This window comes from Neolamprologus multifasciatus, chromosome 6 (assembly GCF_963576455.1).
Source record: "Neolamprologus multifasciatus chromosome 6, fNeoMul1.2, whole genome shotgun sequence".
NCBI lineage: Eukaryota > Metazoa > Chordata > Actinopteri > Cichliformes > Cichlidae > Neolamprologus > Neolamprologus multifasciatus.
This window is the reverse complement of record NC_140444.1, coordinates 31,985,979-32,010,884: the sequence shown is the minus strand read 5'-3', so window position 1 is coordinate 32,010,884 and position 24,906 is coordinate 31,985,979. Positions and strand designations below refer to the sequence as shown.

Here is a 24,906-nt window from a genome sequence, read left to right as displayed (position 1 = left end):
TGGAATCCAGTAGCCACTGGATCTGATTTCATTTATGGTGAATCCTTTTCCTTGGTGTTTAATTTGTCATGACAGTGAGATATTATGAGTTTGGCTGCACAATGTTCTTTTGGGATCACGATCGGGTGTTTGAAGGTGTCACTCGTTGCATGCTGGAGTCTCCCTCCCACCTTGAGGAGACCATCTGTATCCATGAAAATGTCCAGTTTAAACAGTTTGTTATGATGTTGTAGCTGTTCTCCTTTCTTCAGCTGTTTTATTTCCTGTTCATACGTTTGACTTTGTACATGTCGAATGATCACAAGTTCAGCATTTTTCTGCTCACTCACTGTAGCTGATGCATTTGACTTGATGTGTCTAGCCCTTCTTATGAGATGTGCTACAGCCTTAATTGCTTTGGACCAGGAGGAGAACTTACTTAGACATTCAGCAAGACTTACAGTGTCTGTGACTTTAGTTAACATTGTCTGTACTTTTCTGACTTCTGGATCTCCTATGGTCAGATCCAGCTCGACAGGTTGTGCTGTGGGCAGTTCATTTTTCCACAAAAAGGAGGGGCCAGTGAACCAGATACACTTATTTAACTCATTGACAGTTACACCTCTCAAAGCACTGTCAGCTGGATTCAGTTCTGATAGCACGTAAAACCACTGCTGAGGGCTTGTACTTTCCCTGATCCTCTGGACCCTGTTAGCTACAAAGGTGTGGAAACGACGTGCATCATTGTTTATGTAGCCCAGCACCACCTTTGAATCAGTCCAGAAATAGTCTTTTGCACCGTAACACAGTTCTTCCCGTAACATGTTGCTGACTGAGTCTGAAACTACAGCTGCTGTTAGTTCAAGTCTGGGGATTGTGGTGAGTTTAGTTGGAGAAACTCGAGCCTTTGCTATTACCAGAGAGCAGTGAACTTCACCTTTAGCGTTTTTTGCCCTCAGATAGCTACATTGTCCATAACCACTTGAGCTTGCATCTGAAAAGTGGTGCAACTCTATTTCTTTAGTTTCACCAAAGTTAGCAGGCAGGTAACAGTGAGGTATGTTTAGCTTGTCTAGATTTAGAAAGTCACTTTGCCAACTCACCCACCTTGGCTTGAGTGCATTAGGTATGGGATCGTCCCACCCGACACCATGCTGACACATTTCTTGCAAGATTTTCTTTCCATTCAGCACATATGGCGCTAAAACTCCAAGTGGGTCGTAGATCAACGCAACGGTGGATAGAATGCCTCTGCGTGTGGCTGGCTGGACTTTCAGTGTGTTGTCAAATTTGAAACAGTCCTTTTCAATGCTCCACTGGATGCCTAGTGCTCTTTCTTGTGGCATGTCTTTGAATGTCAAGTCTCTTATGTTAATGTTTACAGCACACTCTGATGCAGGTATACTTTGCAAAACAGTGTGATTGTTAGAAACAAACTTGTGGGGACGCAGGTTACCTTTGCGGCAGATTTCTCTGTCTTCTTGTGCCAACTGCATTGCTTCTTTCACTGTGTTTGTGCTCGTAACTCCGTCATCGACATAAAAGTCTTTCTCAACGAACTGTGAACCTGCTGGGTGCGAGTGGCAGTGCAGTACTTCCGTCCATAATTTGCACAGCCTGGAGATGATGCCGCACCAAAAAGGTGTACCTTCATTCTGTATGCTTGAGGTTGTGTGCTTGTATCACCGTTTTTCCACCAGAGGAAACGTAGATAGTCCCGGTCCCTCTCACTGACGTGGAACTGGTGGAACATCTTTTCTATATCGCACATTAAGGCAATAGGATGTTGCCGGAATCTCAAAGAATGCCAGTCCAATTGTTTATTAAGTCTGGCCCTTGGAGGAGATGATCATTGAGACTTGTTCCATTGTGTTTGGCTGAACAGTCAAATACGACATGCAGTTTTGTGGGCTTTTTGGGGTGGTAAATCCCATGATGGCGGATGTACCATTGTTCACCTTGTGTTCCTTCGTTGTGTACTTCTTCCACGTCTCCTCTTTCAATTATGTCATTCATGTATGCAACATAATCATTTTTGTAGTTCTCATCCTTGTTCAACCTTCTCCTTAAGTGTTCCAGTCTGATCTCTGCAAGCCTTTTGTTGTCTGGTAAGTTTGGCCTTTGCTTGAATGGAAGAGGCATCTCTCAGTGTCCTTGTTCGTTTTTCTTTATCCCTTCCTTAAGTTTTTCCAGAAAAACAAGATCCTCTTGTGAGACCGTTTTGTCACATGCCTTTGTGTCCTTGAAATCTGATTCAAGAACATTGATCATGTCCATTGGTGTTACAGCAGGCATTTCCTTTACCATGACCCTATGGCACAGACTTGTTTCAGTTTCATTTGACTCTGATGAGCCACCAACAATGCTCCACCCTAGGTCTGTCTGTATGGCAAATGGCTCATTGTCTTTTCCGAGTAGAACCTGTTTTTGAGCTAGAGTTCTGGGACAGTTAAATCCAATGAGTAGTCCAACATCACAACTCAGGAGAGGGGGTATCTGATCAACGATCTCTGACAGATGGGGCCATTGCCTTGCAGTTTCATTTGTGGGTATGTTGTCATAGTTAAATGGGATGTAGTCCTTTGTGTAGGCGGGTGGAAGGTCAATGTGAACATCTGAACCTCAGAATCCTACCTGATTGACCCACCTTAGTAACATTCAGAGCTGTGGCTGCCATGGTGTCATTTTCTGTGGTTGAAGCGATGTTTGTAGAGCTCTGAGGCCTTTCATTTGCCATGTGACTCTCATTGTGCAAACAGGTGGGGTGTCGTCCTTTGCAAGTGCACATTTGTGGCGATGACGACAGTCTCTGGCATTGTGGCCCAACTTTAAGCACCTGTAGCACAGTTTATTTTCCTTCACAAATCTCCGTTTGTGGTCTAGTGACTTCTCTGAGAAGCCTGGGCACTTTGACAACTGATGACTTTCATCTTTGCAGAACATGCAGGCCACCTTTAACCTTGTGTCATTTGACTTAGTTTTTTTCTCCTTGTACTTGTCACGGCCTGGAGGTTCAGCTGGTCGCTGATCAGCTGTCTCTCCCTCTTTCTCTCTAGTCCCTCTCTCTCTCTCTCTCTCCTCTCTCTCTCGCCAGGGCTGAACTCATTATGGGTTCACGCCCTTGGCCCACGCCTCGGAGGAAGAAACACCTGTGCCTCATCAGTGTGGATGGTATTTAAGACAGGAAGCAACGGCTGTTCTTCGCTGGATCGTTGTGAGAATCGCGTCAGTGAAGTCGAGCGTCCCAGCAAGTATTTTCCCGTGCAGTGTGTGTTTAGAATCTAACAAGCGTTTCTTTGTGTACAGATTCCCTGGACTGTTTCCCTGGTGTGCGAGTGGATTTGTGTTTGGATTGTGTGGAGAGAGACGAGCGTGTTCCCCTGGATTTTCCCCGGAGCCCTGCCCCACTCACCTTTTGTACATAGCACTGCCCCGCATCTGTGTATATACACTCATTGGACATTGTTCTTTAATAAATTCTCTTGTGTGCATCATCCCCGGAGTCCAGCGCGTGAGTCCATCTTGTACTTCGTGACAATAACGATCCAGCCACATCATGGACTTAGCGGACTCAGCCCCCACCCAGCAGCCAGTCATCTCCACGGAAGCTATCTTGGACGCCACGAACAAATGTTACTGCACATTAATCAACAGCTGACAGCACTAACTGAGCGATGACTCAACGGATACCACTGGTAAGCCCGCCCACTACATCTCCACCTGTCGCTCCATAGTTGTCCATGCGCCCGGGTCCTCCGCTCTTCCACCGCCGGCCCATGCGGAGCCTCCGGAGCGGTCGCTGCCCGCACCGGAGCCATTCTCGGGTGAGTTCCGCAAGACTGTGGGTTTCATAACACAAGTGACATTGCAGTTCAAACAGCTACGGAGGACTTATGAGACCGATGAAGCTAAGATCGCTTTTTTCGTTCAATTGCTACGTGGTCATGCATTAAATTGGGCGCAGGCTGTATTAAGAACGGACCCTGAAATAACCTATGCTGATTTTCTCGCTAAGTTTAAGAATGTCTTTGAGAGAGGCACCGGGGCTGAAGCGGCGGCTCACCGACTGCTTAATTTGAAGCAGGGAAGACGGCGCATGGCCGACTACTCGATTGAGTTTGGGACTCTGGCAGAGACCGGGTGGGGGCAGTCGGCACTAATAAGTACTCTGTTGAATAACCTGTGTGACGAGCTAAAAAGGGAGCTAGTTATGAGGGAATTACCTGTTACTCTTTCTGATGTTATGACCCTGTGTGTGAAGGTGGATGAAAACATGCGAGTGCGGCACGGCGCGGCGCTAGAGACTACAACTCCCAGAAGCCTCTAGGATGAGAGGAGATGGCCTCCGGCGGAGGTACGGCAAGTGGAATGGGAGGACGGAACTATGAAGACGAGGCTGAGCAACCCATGCAGATAGGGCGCTCCAGACTAACGCTGGAAGAGCGACAACGGCATTGGAGAACTGGTGAGTGCTTCTACTGCGGCCGTAAGGGCCATATGGCCGTTTCCTGTCCTTACCAGCCAAAAGGCCGCGCCCGCCAGTAGAGGGGAGAGTACGGGTGGGCGAGGTTTCCTGTTCACAATCTCCTCCTCGCTTGATGCTTGCGGCTAAACTAATGGTTCGTTCGGTTTCTCATCCACTCCACGCACTAATTGATTCAGGCGCAGAGCAGAATTTCATTGACGAGTCCCTTGCTCGAGAATTAAAACTAAACACTAAACCACTGCCTCACTCACTCCAAGTTACCACCCTCAGTGGGCAGCGTCTCCCAGATATCACCCACATTACGGAGCCAATATCATTAACCCTCTCTGGTAATCATTCTGAGATGTTGCAGTTGTTTGTGTTTAAGGCTCCTCTTACACCACTGGTCTTAGGGTTCCCCTGGTTACTTCTACACAGCCCAGACCTGGATTGGAGGAAGGAAAGCATTCTGGGGTGGGGAGAGGAATGTCATATGCAGGGCCGTGCAGAGAGGTTTAAAGGGGCGGGTGCTCAAAGTTAAAAAGGGGCACATTGAACCAGGCTGAATAACAGCAACACACATTCATCAAGAATCTAATATGGGAAGGGCAGGGCTGTGTTGATTTGAGACTGTAGACATTAAAAAGTCCATAGGAGAGATGGTAGCTGATTAAACAAGTATCATGAGATAATAACAAAATGCAAAGATTGGTGACAGCACTTGGAACCATAAGGCAACAAAAAACTGTGAGAAATAATTTAGGCTCTGCCTGTGAATCACTCTTTGCGTCTCTTCTTCCTTCCATCCCATCATTTCATATATCACTCTCCACTTGCTGTCTATCTGAGAACAAGGCACAACTTGCTATTGCAATAAACCATAATCTAATTATCCACACCTAACAACTCTTGCACTTAATCTATAATAAAATGATGACAGAAAAATGTTATAGCACTGCCTTTAGTAGCCTCACACAGCTCCTACTGTTTCCTCCTCATGTCCTTACCAGCCATGTCTGGACAATGTTATATCATGAGTAATAATTTAAAATAATCCATATACATAAAACATGCACGCACATACAATGACATTTTAGACCTTCTTCAGAATATTGTATACACTATGGGCATCACGGTGCTGATCCAGAATCCTTACATTATTATTTATTACTAGAGCTACAATAATAAAGCAATGAGGAGGGGGAAGTAATAAATATGAAATAATGTATTTATGATGATTCCATTTGTTTCACTATCCACTCTGTGCAGGGCAAAGCTTATTACATTTTTAAACAGATACAATAATTTTACTGCTGTAAAATCCAAATTTTGTCTTATTTAAAATATAAATCTAATATAATCTGCTTCTTAATGTATGTTCTTTAAAATACAGCGTGTGTTTTTTAAAATATTATAATAATGCATAATTATGTGGACATGCATATTAGATCGTTCTTTAGTGAAATATAATCCCTCCAGAAAGGCAGGAAATGCTCTGTAACTTACTTTAAAACTAAATATGTTCCCTAAAACGGTGGACAGAGCTACAGACCCATGACAGCTATGACCAGCACTACTTAGCAGTTAATAAAAGGACAGGTAATGTTCGTCGCGCTGTTGCAAACACAGCACGCTCATTTGTTTCAGTTCGTCAGTTGCCACAAGACAACTTACCAACGTGTACGTAATAAGCTAATACTCCTGTGTGCTATACACTACAGTGTACGCTGTACACCTACTTACTGGTTTTGTCGCATCGGTCTGTGTCTCTGAGTTAATTTGTGTTTCTCCTACAGCTCCGGACCGCTAAAAATGCGCGTGCTCTTTGTGAGCTCGTTCCCGGCTCGTAACCAGCACGTTCTGCCATCAAGGGCGATCATTGGTTAAATGTGATCATGTGACTGATGCAAGCCAGATCCTTTTATTTAGCAAAACTGTGATTAATAGTTAAATATTATTGTTGAGGGGCACAGACAGGACTCCGCATGCACACACACATTAAAAAAATTTTTTTTTAAAGTTGCCTCAACAAAAGGGCACTTTGGGCACCCATCAGGAAAGGGGCGGGTGCTCAAGCCTCTCTAGCCCCCCCCCCCCCCCCCCCCTCTGCACGTCCCTGGTCATATGTCTTGTCTAAAAGCCGCAACTCCACCCGCGAACCCTCTGAGTAACCCCCCACCATCTGAGCCACCCCATCTCTCGTCTGTACCCTCAGTCTATTACGATCTTAAGCAGGTTTTTTGTAAAGATAGAGCACGTTCTCTTCCCCCTCACCGGCCGTACGACTGCGGAATTGATCTCCTCCCAGGCGCCCCACTTCCTACCAGCCGCTTATACATTCTCTCTCAGCCTGAACGGGACAGCATGGAGAAGTACATTAACGAGTCACTCGCTGCAGGTCTGATCTGCCCATCATCATCCCCTGTTGCGGCGGGGTTCTTTTTTGTTGCTAAGAAGGACAAGAGTCTACGGCCGTGTATTGATTATCGAGGTCTCAACAATATCACCATCAAGAATAAATACCCACCACCACTACTAACATCAGCCTATGAACTGCTCCAAGGGGCCACAGTTTTTACAAAGCTGGATCTGCATAACGCGTACCATCTGGTTAGGATATGAGAGGGGGACGAATGGAAGACGGCTTTTAACACACACTTAGGCCATTTCGAATACCTCGTCATGCTGTTTGGTCTAACCAATGCCCCAGCCGTGTTCCAGGCCTTTGTCAACGACGTGCTTCGAGACTTCCTTAACCACTTTGTGTTCGTCTACCTTGACGACGTCCTCATCTTTTCACGCTCCGTCTCTGAACATGAACGCCACATCCGGCTGGTTTTGCAACGTCTTCTCGAGAACCGTCTCTTTGTGAAGGGCGAGAAGTGTGAATTTCCTGTGACCACTGTTTCATTTTGGGCTACATCATTGAACAGGGTAACCTCAGGCCCGACCCAGCTAAGGTCCAAGCGGTCGTTGATTGGCCCGTCCCGACAAACCGTGAGCAACTCCAAAGTTTCCTGGGCTTTGCTAATTTCTACAGACGCTTCATCCGTGACTACAGTAAGCTTGCTCTCCCACTTACTCGTCTCACATCTCCTAAGGTTCCCTTCTGCTGGGAGGAGTCAGCACAAAAGGCTTTCAGTCTCCTGAAGGATCGGTTCTCCTCCACACCCATCCTGGTTCAACCTGACCTCAGCCTGCAGTTTGTCGTGGAGGTGGATGCCTCGGACACAGGGGTGGGGGCCATTCTATCCCAGAAACAGAAGGGCAAGCTCCATCCCTGTGCCTTCTACTCTCGCCGTCTCTCGTCTGCTGAACAAAATTATGACGTTGGGGACAGGGAACTGTTAGCTATTAACCCTTTAAAACCGGTCGGAGCGGGCACGCTCTGTTTTGCGTAACTATTTTTAAATCCCGGTAGCTCTGCAACCACGTGAGCTAGCGCAATAATTTTTTTTGCATATGAAACCTGAGGAGTTGTACTTACATCTTATGCCATCAGCTTGTGCTAGGTCACAGTTTCCTTCCACATATAGCTTTGCAAAAACTGCATAAAAAGCGCTTGCAGCAACAAAAACATAATATTCCAGAAACACGCTTTGCCGATCCGATCAGCTGTTCATAACACTTCCTACATTGGATTAGACGTCAGCGCGAACTATCGCATGTCCGCCATGACCTGCCCGAAACCGGAAGTGACGTCATTTTCGCGGAAATGTAGTTTTTTACCGTCCGGGCCTCAATGAGCCTATACTGGTGTTTTTAAAAGTTATGTTTGACTTTATGACTTTCTGTGTCGTTTCTGGGATGCTTAGGACTCATATTGCACTGCTGGAAATAGTTTATTTTGATGCATATGCTGCTTTTTTGCAAATTTGCATTATAATATTTATCTTCGTTTTTCCTGCAGTATATAAAAATTGGTGTATTTCAAAAATAAAACTGTGAAGGCACTCAAAATAAATTTCCTGTGGTGGGAAACTATTTTGTGCAACTTTTTTGTATTTACAGTTTTGAGGGATAAGCCTCTTAAATTTCTCTAACTAGAAATATATGTTAAAAAAACAAAAATGATTTTCAATTTTTTTGTAGTTTATTGCACTTTTTTGCAATTTATGTAATCACTATGCACTTAATTCATACATATTATTAAAATCTAGGCTGTAATGGTTGTATTGATGTATAGCAACTTGAAATGCTCCCAAAAATGGCACTACAGCATGTAAAAATATAATATAAGCTCTGGCGGACTTGGTTCTATGGTAGGTCTTAAAGGGTTAAGCTCGCCCTAGAAGAATGGCGTCACTGGCTGGAGGGCGCTGCCCAGCCGTTTGCAGTTTGGACAGACCCTGTTTTTCACAAGGTTTCAGTTTACCATAACCTACAGGCCAGGTTCCCGCAACACCAAACCCGACGCTCTCTCTCGTCAGTTCACTGCCTCCGAGGAGACTGCTCGAGACCCTCCCATCATTCCCCCCTCCTGTGTCATTGGGGCCCTGATGTGGGAGGTTGAATCAGCCATTAGGAATGCCCAACGAACAGAACCAGACCCAGGAACGGGTCCCCCTGGACTACTCTTTGTGCCCTCCTCTGTCTGGTCACAGGTGATACATTGGGCACACACAGCAAAATCCACCGCACCGTTTCACTCCTTCAGCGCTTCACTTGGTGGCCCTCCCTCATCAAGGATGTCCGGGAGTACATAGCAGCCTGTTCAGTCTGCGCTCAGAATAAAGGTGTCAATCAGCCCTTCTCTGTTGTCCTTCAGCCCCTTCCTACGCCTAGCCGCCCTTGGTCCCACATAGCTATCGATTTCGTCACGGGCTTGCCACGTTTGTCAAGTAACTCTGTCATTCTGACTATCATTGATCGTTTTTCTAAAGCAGCTCACTTTGTCGCCCATTCCAAGCTTCCCACGGCCCTGGAAACCGCCCAGCTCCTGACAAACCACGTCTTCCGTCTCCATGGAATTCCGGCGGACATAGTCTTGGACAGGGGTCCGCAATTCACGTCTCGCGTATGGAAGGAGTTCTGTTCCTCCCTGGGAGCTCAGGTCAGTCTATCTTCTGGCTTTCACCCACAGACAAACGGCCAAACGGAGCGAGCCAATCGGGAGCTTGAGGCAGCCCTCTGATGCGTAGCGTCCACCCATCAGACCACCTGGAGCGAGCAGCTCCCTTGGATTGAGTACGCCCACAATAGCCTCACCTCCTCGGCCACTGGACTGTCCCCTTTTGAGGCGTCTCTGGGTTTCCAACCACCTCTGTTTCCGGCTGTTGAGGGTGAGCATTTCGTACCTTCTGTCCAGCAGCACATCCGGAGGTGTCGGCGCGCTTGGAGGGCCACACGGGCTGCCCTTCTCTGCACAGCTGAGTGGAACAAGCGCCTGGCAGATTGCCATAGGACCCCGGCGCCTGTTTATGCGCCCGGAGAAAAGGTTTGGCTGTCGACCTGATTCATTCCGCTTAGAGCAGAGTCTAAGAAACTGTCTCCTACCTTTATTGGTCCCTTTGTGATTGACTCTCTGGTGAACCCGGTGTCGGTCCGCCTTAAGCTGCCCCAGAACATGCAGATCCACAATGTCTTTCACGTCTCTCAGGTGAAGCCCTGTCTTTCCAGCCCTCTGTGCCCTCCTTCCAGGCCCCCTCCACCCGCCCAGGTCATCGATGGCCATCCGGCCTTCACCATCTCGCGCATGGTGAAGGCCGGGGTGGCTGTAGCTCAGGTGGCAGAGCAGGTCAGCCACTAATCAGAAGGTCGGTGGTTCGATCTCTGGCTGCCTCCTGGCTGCATGCCAAATATCCTTGGGCAAGATACTAACCCCATGTTTGCCTACTGGTGGTGGTCAGAGGGCCCGGTGGCGCCAGTGTCCGGCAGCCTCGCCTCTGTCAGTGCGCCCCAGGGCAGCTGTGGCTACAATGTAGCTTGCCATTGCCAGTGTGTGAATGTGTGTGTGAATGGGTGAATGACTGAATGTAGTGTAAAGCGCTTTGGGGTCCTTAGGGACTGAGTAAAGCGCTATACAAATGCAGGCCATTTACCATCATGGATGTCAGACGCAGGGGGCGTGGTTTGCAGTACCTGGTGGATTGAGAGGGCTACGGCATAGAGGAGCGGTCTTGGATCCTGCGTGCGGCCCTCCTGGACAGGAACATGATGCGGGCGTTCCATGACGCTCATCCTGGGAAGCCTGGGGGTCGCCGGGAGGCTCCCGTTGCGGGGGGGTACTGTCACGGCCTGGAGGTTCAGCTAGTCGCTGATCAGCTCTCTCTCTCTCTCTCTCTCTCTCTCGCCAGGGCTGAACTCATTATGGGTTCACGCCCTCGGAGGAAGAAACACCTGTGCCTCATCAGTGTGGATGGTATTTAAGACAGGAAGCAACGGCTGTTCTTCGCTGGATCGTTGTGAGAATCGCGTCAGTGAAGTCGAGCGTCCCAGCAAGTATTTTCCCGTGCAGTGTGTGTTTAGAATCTATCAAGCATTTCTTTGTGTACAGATTCCCTGGACTGTTTCCCTGGTGTGCGAGTGGATTGTGTGGAGAGAGACGAGTGTGTTCCCCTGGATTTTCCCCGGAGCCCTGCCCCCCTCACCTTTTGTACATAGCACTGCCCCGCACCCTTGTAAATAGGACTGCCCCGCATCTGTGTATATACACTCATTGGACATTGTTCTTTAATAAATTCTCTTGTGTGCATCATCCCCAGAGTCCAGCACGTGAGTCCACCTTGTACTTCGTGACAGTACTGTGGCTTGTGTAGTGAAGACTTGAGTCACAGATCTGTTTGGTTTGGTCTCCCTTATGTATCTTTTCTCCAAAGATGAGCTGCATGAATAGAGTGCATATGAAGAAGTCACAGGATTACATGTAATTTCTGCCTCGAGTGCTACAAACTCTACAAAATCCTTGAAAGAGGGAAAATCTTTGCCTTTCATGAGAGCAACTGTGACTTAATGGTTCCAACGTGTTGCAAGGAATCTTTTGCAATAACTTTTGGTTTTCCTCGCAGTCACTTAGTATCTCTAAGCCCTTTACATGTGGTGTTGCTTGCAGACAGGTTGTGAGAAAATCAGAAAAGGCCCGTAGACCTTCTGCATCTTTTGAGTGGATTTTAGGCCACTTTGACAGTTTGTCTCTGAATGCCTTTTGAACAACAAATGGCTGACCGTAGCGTTGGTCAAGTCTTTTCCATGCATCTTTGTATGCCTCTTCATCACTGCGGTAGAACGTGGCCTCAAGACACTTAAGAGCAGGACCAGTGATATACCTTTTTAACAAATGCAGTTTTTCAGCTGGAGATATACCTTTGTGGCCCACCAGTGAGATGAAGGAAGCCTTTCATTCGATGTAGGTGATGGGATCTCCGCTGAACACGACGGGCACTGGAATTCTGCTTACTGCTATGCTGTCTTGAATAGCTTTAGCCAGTTGAAATACATCTGTGGGAGGTGATGGAGTGACAATTTGTGAGTGCAGTTGTTGTAGAGGATTATTGACAGGGATGGATGCATATTGTTCCACATGTGGGTGATATGAACCTGTAGAGAGCTCTGAGGCTGGTTGTGCAAAGCTTTGGTTGATAACAGACATTGCTCTGTAACATTAACTGACTGTCCATATCAACTTTAAACTCCTTGTCATAAATCTAATTTTGCACGTGCTGCGTGCCTTTCCTTTTCTGCTTGTAAACGCTCTAGTTCAGACCTTTGTGCATCCAATTCCCTCCTGTGTTTCTCTTCCATTTCTCTCATTTTTTGTTTTTGTTTTATTTCCTCTTGTGTAATTTTATACTGAGCTTCTTTTGCAGCTAATTCTGCAACAGCATCGATTCTTTTGGCTGCAATGCTTGCTTCAGATTGGTAACTTGACTGTGATGCAGTACCAAATATGAACTTAGCATGTTCATAAGCTAAGAGCTGATGGAGGCGCTGCCTTTCTCTATCTGCATCATACTCATCTATAGCTGCTAAACGCTCAGATATGATTTTCATAATGTCCTTTGTCACTGATTCACAAGAGTCCATTTTGCGCCTTATGACATGGGATGGTTCATTAAGCTCTCTATATTCACTGCATGCTTTCGTCATATCATTTACTGTTCTTTCAATATCATCAGCCATTTCTGCTAACCGTGAATCTGATAAATCACTTTTCAGGTCTTCTCTGTATACTCTGACCTGGCCTTTCCAATGTTCATAAATGGTTAGAAGTTTCTTCTCTCTTTTATTCTGTTCATCCCTTTGATATAAAAGCATTTTCTCTGTGGGCACACTGGAACGTTCTGATCGCCTTGGGAACGTTTCATTAGCTGTTTCATCGGCTTCGCATGTCAATTCCTTTCGATGTTCCTTTTGGTTTATCTGATCTCCTTCTATAGTTTCCATTTTGAGAGCAATTGCTTGTTACCGGACCGTTGCTGTAGCTTGCTGCTCCGTGCCGTGCTGTTACCGTTCCGATTACAGGAAGCTCTCTCTCTCGCTGCTCCCGGAGGCAAGCTCTTACTGTAGTGAACCCCCCCCCCCCCCCCCCCCCCCCCGAATGAAGGATGACACTTTACTGATGATGTTTTGAAGGTTTAATGGCAGTAAACCATCAATCTCACCGTAAGAGCTGGGGATGTATACATAGAAACAGTGTGTAAGCACTTTGTACCTTTTCTTCCTTCCGTAGTAATCTAATGCCTTTCTGAGTTATTTATACTGACTTGAAACGCAATATTTAGCCTCATGTCTGTTGATAAAATATGATATTAATATGAAATCTTAAAACTGACATGAAAGATGTTGTAGCGAACCCCCCCGAATGAAGAATGACACTTTACTGATGGCGTTTTGAAGGTTTAATGGCAGTAAACCATCAATCTCACCGTAAGAGCTGGGGATGTATACATAGAAACAGTGTGTAAGCAAAAATAATCCACACTCTTACAATCGTAAACCTTATAACATGAAGTTCGTTTCAACGTAACGTTTAACAAATGTAGCGACTGTCACAAAAACATCTAAACGTGTCCTCATTTGTATCATGACCATACCTTGTGCCTCCATCAAGGGGGCTGCTAATGACAAAAGAAATCTCCATAGGCTCCGTTAAACCATCACATTTCAAAACTCCCGCGACTGCCATGGAAAACTGCGCCAAAAACAGTTTTACAGGAAATTGTCCCATCCAAAATAAAAGCTTCTACACCCGAACAGGAAGTTGGTAGTAGAAAACAGCAATGAGTGCCAAAATAAGGTGCAAGGAAAGGCATTCAGTGTTATTTACAGGTGTATTTGAATGAATCATCTCTGTGAAAGATAAAGGAACAGCTGCTATCTGCACAACACGGACAAGAGGAACAAATTATTTTGTATTTTTATTTTTTTGTATTTGGCTTAATCCTGAAGTATAAATGGTATGGGAATAAAATATCTTAATATTGACCAAACTGCTCTGTTGTTGTTTCAGTTAATCTCAGTCAGCCTGCACCCTTATAAACTTGGCTGTTTATTGCTTTGAAACCCTCTATGCATGATAAGGTCAGTGGCTTTATTGCTTCCTTTGGCCAACTTCTTGTCCCAGCAGGGTATCTGACGAACAGCAGGGTGTAGATGTTGCCCTGGATCTTGTCCACCCCATTTGGCTGACTCCTCAGAAGTCGCCTTACTCTCTGCAGGTGTTTGGTGGTTGCAGCTTGCCAAGCGGCCTCTTCATGGTTGTCATTTGCCTGTGTGATTCAATTCAATTCAATTTTATTTATATAGCGCCAAATCACAACAAAAGTCGCCTCAAGGCGCTTCATAGATACAGAGAAAAACCCAACAATCATATGACCCCCTATGAGCAAGCACTTTGGCGACAGTGGGAAGGAAAAACTCCCTTTTAACAGGAAGAAACCTCCGGCAGAACCAGGCTCAGGGAGGGGCGGCCATCTGCTGCGACCGGTTGGGGTGAGAGAAGGAAGACAGGATAAAAGACATGCTGTGGAAGAGAGACAGAAGTTAATAACAGATATGATTCAATGCAGAGAGGTCTATTAATACATAGTGAGTGAGAAAAGTGACTGGAAAGGAAAAACTCAATGCATCATGGGAATCCCCCGGCAGCCTACGTCTATTGCAGCATAACTAAGGGAGGATTCAGGGTCACCTGGTCCAGCCCTAACTATATGCTTTAGCAAAAAGGAAAGTTTTAAGCCTAATCTTAAAAGTAGAGAGAGTGTCTGTCTCCCGAATCCAAACTGGAAGCTGGTTCCACAGAAGAGGGGCCTGAAAACTGAAGCCTCTCCCTCCCATTCTACTTTTAAATACTCTAGGAACAACAAGTAGGCCTGCAGAGCGAGAGCGAAGTGCTCTAATAGGGTGATATGGTACTACAAGGTCATTAAGATAAGATGGGGCCTGATTATTTAAGACCTTGTATGTGAGGAGCAGGATTTTGAATTCAATTCTGGATTTAACAGGAAGCTAATGAAGGGAAGCCAAAACAGGAGAAATATGCTCTCTCTTTCTAGTCCCTGTCAGTACTCTTGCTGCAGCACTTTGGATTAGCTGAAGGCTTTTCAGTGAGTTTTTTAGACATCCTGATAATAATGAATTGCAGTAGTCCAGCCTGGAAGTAATAAATGCATGAACTAGTTTTTCAGCGTCACTCTGAGACAGGATATTTCTAATTTTAGAGATGTTGCGCAAATGGAAGAACGCAGTCTTACATATTTGTTTAATATGTGCGTTGAAGGACATATCCTGGTCAAAAATGACTCCAAGGTTCCTCACAGTGTTACTGGAGGCCAAGGTAATGCCATCCAGAGTAAGAATCTGGTTAGATACCATATTTCTAAGCTTTTCAGCGCCGAGTACAATAACCTCAGTTTTATCTGAATTAAGAAGCAGAAAGTTAGTGGCCATCCAGGTCTTTATGTCTTTAAGACATTCCTGCAGTTTAACTAATTGGTGTGTGTTATCTGGCTTCATGGACAGATAGAGCTGGGTGTCATCTACATAGCAGTGAAAATGTATGCTATGTCTTCTAATGATGCTGCCTAAGGGAAGCATGTATAATGTAAACAGAATTGGTCCTAGCACTGAACCCTGTGGAACTCCATAATTAACCTCAGTGCGTGAAGAGGACTCTCCATTTACATGCACAAACTGGAATCTGATAGATATGATACAAACCACTGCAGTGCAGTACCTGTAATACCTACAGCATGTTCTAATCGCTCTAATAGGATATTATGGTCAACAGTATCGAATGCTGCACTAAGGTCTAGCAGGACAAGCACAGAGATGAGTCCACTGTCAGAGGCCAGAAGAAGATCATTTGAAACCTGACTGAAACTCTTCAAATAAACCATTCCTCTGCAGATGATCTGTTAGCTGTTTGACAACTACTCTTTCAAGGATTTTTGATATGAAAGGAAGGTTGGAGATTGGCCTATAATTAGCTAAGACTGCTGGGTCTAGAGATGGCTTTTTGAGTAAAGGTTTAACTACAGTCAGTTTGAAGGCCCGTGGTACATAGCCGATTATTAGAGATAGGTTGATCATATTTAAGATTGAAGAATTAATTAATGGCAGGACTTCTTTGAGCAGTTTTGTAGGAATGGGGTCTAAAAGACACGTTGATGGTTTGGAGGAAGTAATTATTGAAGTTAACTCAGAAAGATCTGAGTTAACTGAGTTAATTGGAGAAAAAGAGTCTAACTTAACATCAATGGTACTAAGAGTAGCTGTAGATAATATTACATCTGTAGGATGATTATTGGTAATTTTTTCTCTAATGATAAAAATTTTATTTGTGAAGAAGTTCATGAAGTCATTACTAGTTAACGTTAAAGGGATGGTTGGCTCGATAGAGCTCTGACTTTTTGTCAGCCTGGCTACAGTGCTGAAGAGAAACCTGGGGTTGTTCTTATTTTCTTCAATCAGTGATGAGTAGTAAGCTGTTCTGGCTTTGCGGAGGGCTTTCTTATAAAGCAACAAACTATTTCTCCAGGCTAAATGATGATCCTCTAAATTTGTGACACGCCATTTCCTCTCCAGATTACGAGTCATCTGCTTTAGGTTGCGTGTTTGAGAATTATACCACGGAGTCAGGTACTTCTGATTAGAGACCTTAGTTTTCACTGGAGCTACAGTATCCAGAGTCGTACGTAGTGAGGAGGTGAAATTATTAACAAGATAATCGACCTCTGTTGGGGTAGCGTTCAGATAGCTGCTCTGCTCTGTGTTGGTACAGGGCATTGACGATGATAACAGTGGGTAGATTATATTCTTAAACTTAGTTACAGCGCTTTCAGAAAGACATCTACTTTGATAAAGTCTACTCTCCACTGCTGTGTAATAAATTATTGTAAATGTAAATGTTATCAGGAAATGATCAGACAGGAGAGGGTTTTCAGGAAACACTGTTAAATGTTCAGTTTCTATGCCATATGTTAAAACAAGATCTAGAGTGTGATTAAAGTGGTGGGTGGGTTCTTTTACATTTTGAGAGAAACCAATTGAGTCTAATAACAGATTAAATGCCATGTTGAGGCTGTCATTTTTAGCATCTACATGGATGTTAAAATCACCCACAATAATTATTTTATCTGAGCTCAGAACTAAATTAGATATAAAGTCTGAGAAATCAGACAGAAACTCTGTGTAAGGCCCAGGTGGACAATAGATGATAACAAGTAAGACTGGTTTCACTGTTTTACTCTTTGGTTCAGATGTGGATACTGTATTGTTCTTTCTTTGTAATTGTTTATGTTTAAGTTGTTTGTTGCTGGTTTTTAGTTTGTTTTTTGTCTTTTTGGAAGCTGACACAGTCTCTATGGAGATGGGTTTTTGGGGGGGGAGCAGGAGGAGAGAAGCTGCAGAGAGGCGTGTAAGACTGCAACTCTGCTTCCTGGTCCCAACTCTGGATAGTCATATTTTGAGGGGTTTAATAAATTTGTCCATATTTCTAGAAATGAGAGCTGCTCCATCCAAAGTGGGATGGATACCATCTCTCCTAACAAGATCAGGTTTCCTCCAGAAGGTTTGCCAATTATCTATGAAGCCCACATCGTTTTTGGGACACCACTCAGACAGCCAGCAATTTAAGGAGAACATGCGGCTAAACATGTCACTCCTGGTCTGGGGAGGGGACCAGAGAAAACTACAGAGTCTGACATTGTTTTGGCAAAGTTGCACACCGATTCAATATTGATTTTAGTGACCTCCGATTGGCGTAACCGGGTGTCATTACTGCCGACGTGAATTATGATTTTACTGAATTTACGTGTACCCTTAGCCAGTAGTTTTAAATTTCCTTCAATGTCGCCTGCTCTGGCCCCTGGAAGACAATTGACTATGGTTGCCGGTGTCTCTAGCTTCACATGTCTGAGAACAGAATCACCAATTACCAGAGTTTGACCCCCGGCGGGTGTGTCGCCGAGTGGGGAAAAACGGTTAGACACGTGAACGGGTTGGTGGTGTACCTGGGGCTTCTGTTTAGGACTATGCTTCCTCCTCACCGTCACCCAGCCGCCCTCTTTCCCAGCTGCTTGGGGTCTGCCGGGGAACAGCTAGCGGGGCCTACGCTATCTTCGGCTGCACCAGCTACAGGGGCCTGGCTAGATACAGATGAATGAAGGGTGCGAAGCCGAGTCTCCAATTCAATAATCCTGGCATCCAGAGCTGCAAATATGCTACATTTGTTACAGATATCATTACTGCTAAAGGAAGCCGAGGAGTAACTAAACATCTGACACAATGAGCAAGGAAGTGCAGGAGGGACAGGTGAAGTAGCCATGGTGCTAACGAGTCGGCTACGAGCTAAGCTAAGCTAGCGAAACAGTACAGAGATAGTGAGTGAATACTTTGGCTATAAATTAAGTAGTGAGTACACAGAAAGTGTGCTTCAGATGAAGCACGTGAAGATTATACTCTGAAAAAAGAATGTATTTAAAAGTTGTTAATTAAATTGCTAAGCAAATAAGCTACTCAGAAACACCACTGTGTTTGAGCAGGAACAGGAAGTGGTACTAGTACTATAGCTGTCCTCAATGTTTGAAATGGTTACTTTCTGGTAATGCAATCGGACTACAATTCTCCGGTAGGAATGACAGTCCAGTGTCATTGCTGGTTGCTGCATTCAACAACAGAAGCTTGGCATGTTGTAACATCTATAAGGATGATTTGTTTGTCAGTCCAGGCATGATTTAGGTGATCCAAATGCAATTACCTGAACAAAGTCTTTAATGATGTCCTAACTTCTTTTAAGTACAGTAGCAGTGGATGTGGGTTGGAGTTGCAATGACCTTCAACCTGCAGGTGACCACACCATTTGTGACGGAGAACTCATCTCCATGTGTCATGCAAGGAAACAATCATATTCTTTAAAGCACAGTTATATTTGCTCTACTTAAAAAAAAAAAAAAAAAAAAAAAAAGTCTGCTCTCGCAGAAGAGAAAAGATTGACAGGGGAAGTTTATTTCTGCTGCTTGTATCAGTGATCTCGTTCTTTCAATCATTACCCAAAGCTTATGACCATAGGTGAAGATGAGGACGTAGCTCAGAGAGTAAATTGAGATCTTTGCTTTTACACTCAGCTCTGTCTTCACTTCAAACTGGGAGTTTAAGATCTTCTGAACCAGGGCCTCTGTCAGATGTCTCCAGCTCAGCTCCTCTCCTCACCTGAGTGTCCAGACCATACAGCCGCAGATCCTCAAGCTGTTTATTGAGGTCAGTATCTCTCAACCGAAGACACTAACTCAGGCTCCCTCCCCAGTGTCCCGAGGTGACATTTCATGTCCCACTCATCAGCCACTGATAGCTCTGACCACCGTCCGACAAACAATAATGTCATGAAAGCATATTTTAATAAAGGGCTTTGCAAATATAGCTATTAACTTTTCGACAGTCCCGCCGGGCACACGACCTGGCCACCCGTGTATCCGGCAGGGAAAGTACCTCCAGGACACTCGGGCCCACCCGAGCCCAGGCTTCTCGTTGAGAAGAGGGTGTCAATTGCATTCAGGGAACAGATGATGATCAAATTCATTATTGATGAGATAGCAGAGTAAAGTTACAGCAAATGGAAAGTGCTCTGTACAAAACCTGGAGCTGCACTCAACTACAATACTTTAGACTTTTTTTTCAAAAGCCATCAACAGCACAGACACAGTGGATATCATTCACATAACAATGTTTTCAACCAGGATGTAAACATTTTTATTTCTGCTGTTAGGTTGTTATAATTGGACATTTTCACATGTTTTAAATGACACAAAATGTTCACACTTCAAATGTTTTGTTAAATTCAATTGTTTATTTGATTGGTTGATCGTAGTTTTTCATGGGTAAGATGTTATAATACCCTGTTTCACTCAGTGACTACTCCGTCTCCTAAAAATCTTCTTTAATTCAGTTCAATTCAATCCAACAGTATTTACATACAAATGAATTGAATTGAACTGAACTAAAGAAAAAACCCAACAATCCCCTATGAGCAAGCAATTGGCGACAGTGGGGAGGAAAAACTACCTTTCAAAAGGTAGAAACCTCCGGCAGAACCAGGCTCAGGGAGGGGCGGCCATCTGCCGCGACCGGTTGGGGGGGTGGAGCCGATGACAAAGTTATACACAACTAAATATTAAAGCAAATATGCTTTTAAATGGGTGTTTTGGCACTGGAAGTGACTGATAATATTTAGTTGTATATTACTGTGATTTTATAGGAGACGGAGTGGAAGTCACTTAAGTGAATAGTCTCAAAAACCAGTTGCGCTTCTTTTTCTTTTTTGGTTTTTCTTTTGGCACTTGGTCATCTCGGGCCTCTGGACTTTCTGGTTTGGTAGCGCTGGCCTCCTCTTTTTCTGGCTGATTCTCCTGGAGTGTCTCGTTTTGGGCTGGAGAATTTTCAGGATTGGCAACGTTGGACTGGTCTTCTTGCTTTTTTATTGTCTCTTGCAGAGACAGCAAAAACTCCTGAAGTGTGATCTTTTCTTCCTCTGTTTGCCCGAGTTGGTTGCAGATTGTTGTGTTCTCCTGGTTTTGCTCCACGATTTCCTGGTGGGAAGCTTTGGTTTTCTCCAGCTCTTCTTTTAAATTTTGCACCTTCAAATCATTTTTTTCACAAAGAGCCTCACTGGTGCTGAGTTTGTCTTTCAGCTCAGCGAGCTCACAGTTGGCTCTTTGTTCCTGATTGTTGCGCTTTGCAACTTCCTCTTCAAGATTCTTTTGAGTTTTGAGGAGCTGCTCACGGAGTTGTTCGATCTCTTCTTGCTGTTTTTTGCACTGGACCTCCAACTCAGCTTCTCGAACACTTTTTACGTCTGTAGAGTCTGTGTGTGGAGCTTCTGCAGTTTGTGTTGAAGCGTCCACACTCAGCTCTGCAGCTGTGACAGCTGTGTTGCTGTCTTGAACAGGATCCTCACTTACCTCAGGGGTGAAGTTCTCCTCGGGTGTCTTTCTACAAGCCTCTTCCAGCTGTTTTTGGAGCTCAAGGATGGTTTTTTGAGCGTTTTGTCTGCAGCACTGTAGCTGCAGACGAACCCAATCATTCTGAGTTTTAGCTGCAGCAGCTTTGTGGTTTGCAGCTGTCATTTTATAAAGATTGGTTTTGCACATGTGCTGAGCCTCCTGCAGGTGGAATCTCAGCGCACCCAGTTCATCAGTCTCATTGTATGGACGACTGCCATCATTTGGTGTTAAGTGAGGCTGTGGCTGAGGTGGCCCATCGTTGGTGTTATGGTCAGGATGGGGCTGATGTGGCACAGGCCCTCGTTTTGGCAAAAACCATGGATCTTGCCAGTGTTGCCCAGGGCCATTATTGGGTTTAAAGTGGGCATTGGGCTGATGTGGCACAGGCCCTTGTTTTGGCAAAAACTGGGGATTTTGCCAGTGCTGCCCAGGCCCATTATTGGGTTTAAAGTGGGCATTGGGCTGATGTTGCACAGGCCCTTGTTTTGGCAAAAACCATGGATTTTGCCAATGTTGCCCTGGCCCATTATTGGGTTTAAAGTGGGCATTGGGCTGATGTTGCACAGGCCCTTGTTTTGGCAAAAACCATGGATTTTGCCAGTGTTGCCCTGGCCCATTATTTGGTTTAAAGTGGGCATTGGGCTGATGTTGCACAGGCCCTCGATTGGGTCCAGGGTTTCTGGCTCTGGGGTTTGGGTTTGCATTTTTCTGCATCTTCTTCTTGTTTGCACCCTTTGGTTTGGCAGCATCAGGTGGAGTCCCCTGATTTGGTGCCTTGTTTTTCCCTCTTGGGTTTGGGTTTTGCTGCTTAGGGCTAACAGCGGCCGATGAGGTCCCTTCCTGGGGATCAAGGTTTTGCTGCATATGTTGCATTTTTCTTGTCTTTTGTCTTACAATGTCGAATGATATCTTTTCTATTCGATCGGGGTTTGGGTTTGTGTTTTGTTACATACACTTAACGTGTCAAATCTTTGTCTAAAGGTTGGCTCGTGGTGTGTTCCTATACAGTTTCACAGTTCTGAGACATACTGAGAGCACGCTGGTGTTCTACTTAAGGACTTTTGAGAGAATGTTATTGCTCAATTTCCCTTTGATCCTTTGATCTGGAGTGTGATGTCAGGGAGTGCAAATGGAGTGTGATGTCATCCACTTAGAATGCAAAATGTGATGTCATCAACTTAGCAGAGAGTTTTGTTTTTCTTTGAAATAGAATTCTACCAAACTTAAATAAAAGTCTTTAACTTTGTACGAGATGTTAAATTCCCAATCGAAAGGCCAAATCTACCCGAGAACTTCAGGAGAAGATTACACAAATAGCTCAGAAGCTTCAATAAATGCTTCAGGATCAACATGTTTTCTATATACACCTTTGGGATGTTGCATCTTCAAAAAATAAAAATGAAATGACTGAGCCTCACACAGGAATATTGTTGCTACTTGTTTACTGAACCTTCCCTTAGCCGCATGTTCATAACATCAGTGTCTGTTCACTGCCTCCTGCAGGACACTCTTCTTCCACTTTCTTACAGAACCGATACTGCCTCTCCTGGCATTACCAGTGTAATAACACACTATGTCCTTTATCACACTCATTCTATCTGTCTGTTTCTTCAGATGAATAACATGAGCTTGTATCTATGTATCTTTATCTATGAATAATAACTTATGCATACCAATATATTCATATAACAAATATTTCTTACGATACCACAAAAAATATTTTCCATTCACCCAAACAAATTTGAAAAGAGCCTTTTTCATATTAATTTCTGTCCCTATGCAAAAAAAAAAATGTTCAAAACTTCAAGTTTAAAAGGAAATAATTTTATTTAACACTTTCCAGTTGGAGATTTTCTATATTGTATAGTATTGAACTGTAAGTCTGAAATAGGTCAGTTTTAAGAGGCATTAACTCAGGACAAAATAACTTATTTGCTTTCTGTGTCAGACTCAAAGTGATCATCACTACAGGGATGTGTGCATGAGTTAATGCTGTAGAGGAGACAATGATCAGGAAGAGAACTGCTGCCACAGCCGCTCCTTAAATACCTGGTCTTGATAAAGGGGAATGACAAATGTGATGGAAAATGTGTGTTTCACCTCCTCTAACCTCTGTGTACTATTGATATGTATTTGTAACTTTCTTGTACAAAGTTGTAGTTGTTTTTCAGTTTTCATGGCCTTTACCAAACTGGTGCCTACATGATGGTGAGAATTTCACTCCCAACCACTGATGAGACAGGACTGCATCCACGCAACGGATATACAAGAGCTGCTATAATTGAGCATTTTTGTCAATGCTGTTGGTCCCTTTGCAAATGTTTGAATTTTCTTTCAATAAATTTTAGGAAATCGTTTTCATTTCGATGCTTAAATTATTTTTCCACAACAACAAACAGGAGCAAGCCTGTGAACATCGATCTGAACAAAAACAATACAAAGATATTATTAGTAGCTAACATATTGGGCTTTAGGCTACTGATTAGGATAGCCCTGAGCTCCTCGGGAGTGTGACTCTCTCGAGGTGTTATTGAACTTCCATCAGAGCTCAGTGAAGATGCTGGACTGAATTCCTGTTCATTAAGTCGATGCAGGCTGTCCCTGGGTGTTTCCATAAAGGCTGTCAGGTTCTGATCAGCCACCCTCGGTCCACTGCACCTGGATTCTGAGTGACAATTGAAAATCTGGTCACAGATTTGTTTCTGTTGGTCTGAAACAGGTTTGAATATATTTTTAATTCGAGAAAGAATGGCATTCTTTCTCAACATCTTTCTAATGTCTTCTTTAGTTGTCTGAAAATTGGAGACAATCAGATTGAAGGAAAAAAACTTGAGCTGAGTTGTTTAAAAATTATGTTACAAAAATGATTTACAATTTTACTGTAGTAAACTAAACCACATTACACCGTCACACACCTCTTCCTGGATCCTGTTTTTTTAAATGACAAAAGTATTTTAACTTTACGGTATAACAACAGAAAGCCTGAAAACATAAAAATGATGGGCTGTCTTCATATTTAGTTATTGTTACATTAAAACAGCCTCACCCGTTTTTACTTTTAGCACAAGTAGCATTTTATAGCTGTAGGTGCTTTAACAACTCTACGTCTGTGCTGTTGGGTAGTTCAGTCTACAGTCCCATTAATCATGTATATTAATCACATGTGCATGAAAAATAATTCTATATCAAACTAAAAGCAGTAGAAAAACCTGTAAAGCTTACACATGCTTGTAAATTAAGAAGTCGGATAAATGTTGTTGAGTACAATGTACTTTCCTCTAAGATATAGGATTAGGATTAAACTTTATAGTCATTACACATGTATGAATACACGGTAACGAAATACAGTTTGCGTCTAATCAGAAGTGCAAGAGTAGCAAGAGCAATTATAAACAGATAAGTAAAGTAGAGATCAAATATACAGATGTACTACGGGCAAATGTAGCTATATGCTGATATATACAGATAAGGGTAGTATAAATGGTGGAATAGCTATGAACAGATTATGTACAGAGAAACCAAATATACAGATGAACTATAGCCAATTTACAGATGTACAGGTGTATTCATATGTACAGATGATCTGTTTAGCATACATATGTTCTAAATTGCTATACAGACAAGCAGATCATGGTCATTGGGAGGGATAGGAGGTGTGGATGGAAAGGTTCAGTAGAGTGACAGCTGTGGGGAAGAAGCTGGTTTTAGTCTGTAGGGTACAGTTATTATAAATCTGATATTAACTGTCCTGTAAGTGTGTGTCTTTTTTTCAAAGTGAATGTGACGTTAAAGGGTGGATCTGATATTCCTCATACTTCATCCTAAATCATACTCTGCCTTATCTATACTGTCTATTTAACTACAAGTGGGACAAACATTTATAAAATGATCATATTGTGTTCAGTTTTGAGATACAAATGTGACACTCACATTGTGACTGTGGCCATAAACTCCTCATGAAAGTGTTTATAAAAAGAACATTCTCTCATCTACTTTAATACAAATGTAATATTAATAATTCATATT

General features: G+C 43.9%; 1 long non-coding RNA gene across 1 annotated transcript in view; it reads left to right on the top strand.

The window, feature by feature from the left end:
* The window catches only part of LOC146517391 (uncharacterized), a 46,081-nt gene extending 32,209 nt beyond the window's left edge, over positions 1-13,872 (top strand). Inside the window, exon 2 of the long non-coding RNA XR_014874608.1 lies at positions 13,712-13,872. This is a non-coding gene — a long non-coding RNA (uncharacterized LOC146517391). The remainder of the gene's footprint in view (positions 1-13,711) is intronic.
* The last annotated feature ends 11,034 nt before the right edge of the window (positions 13,873-24,906 follow it).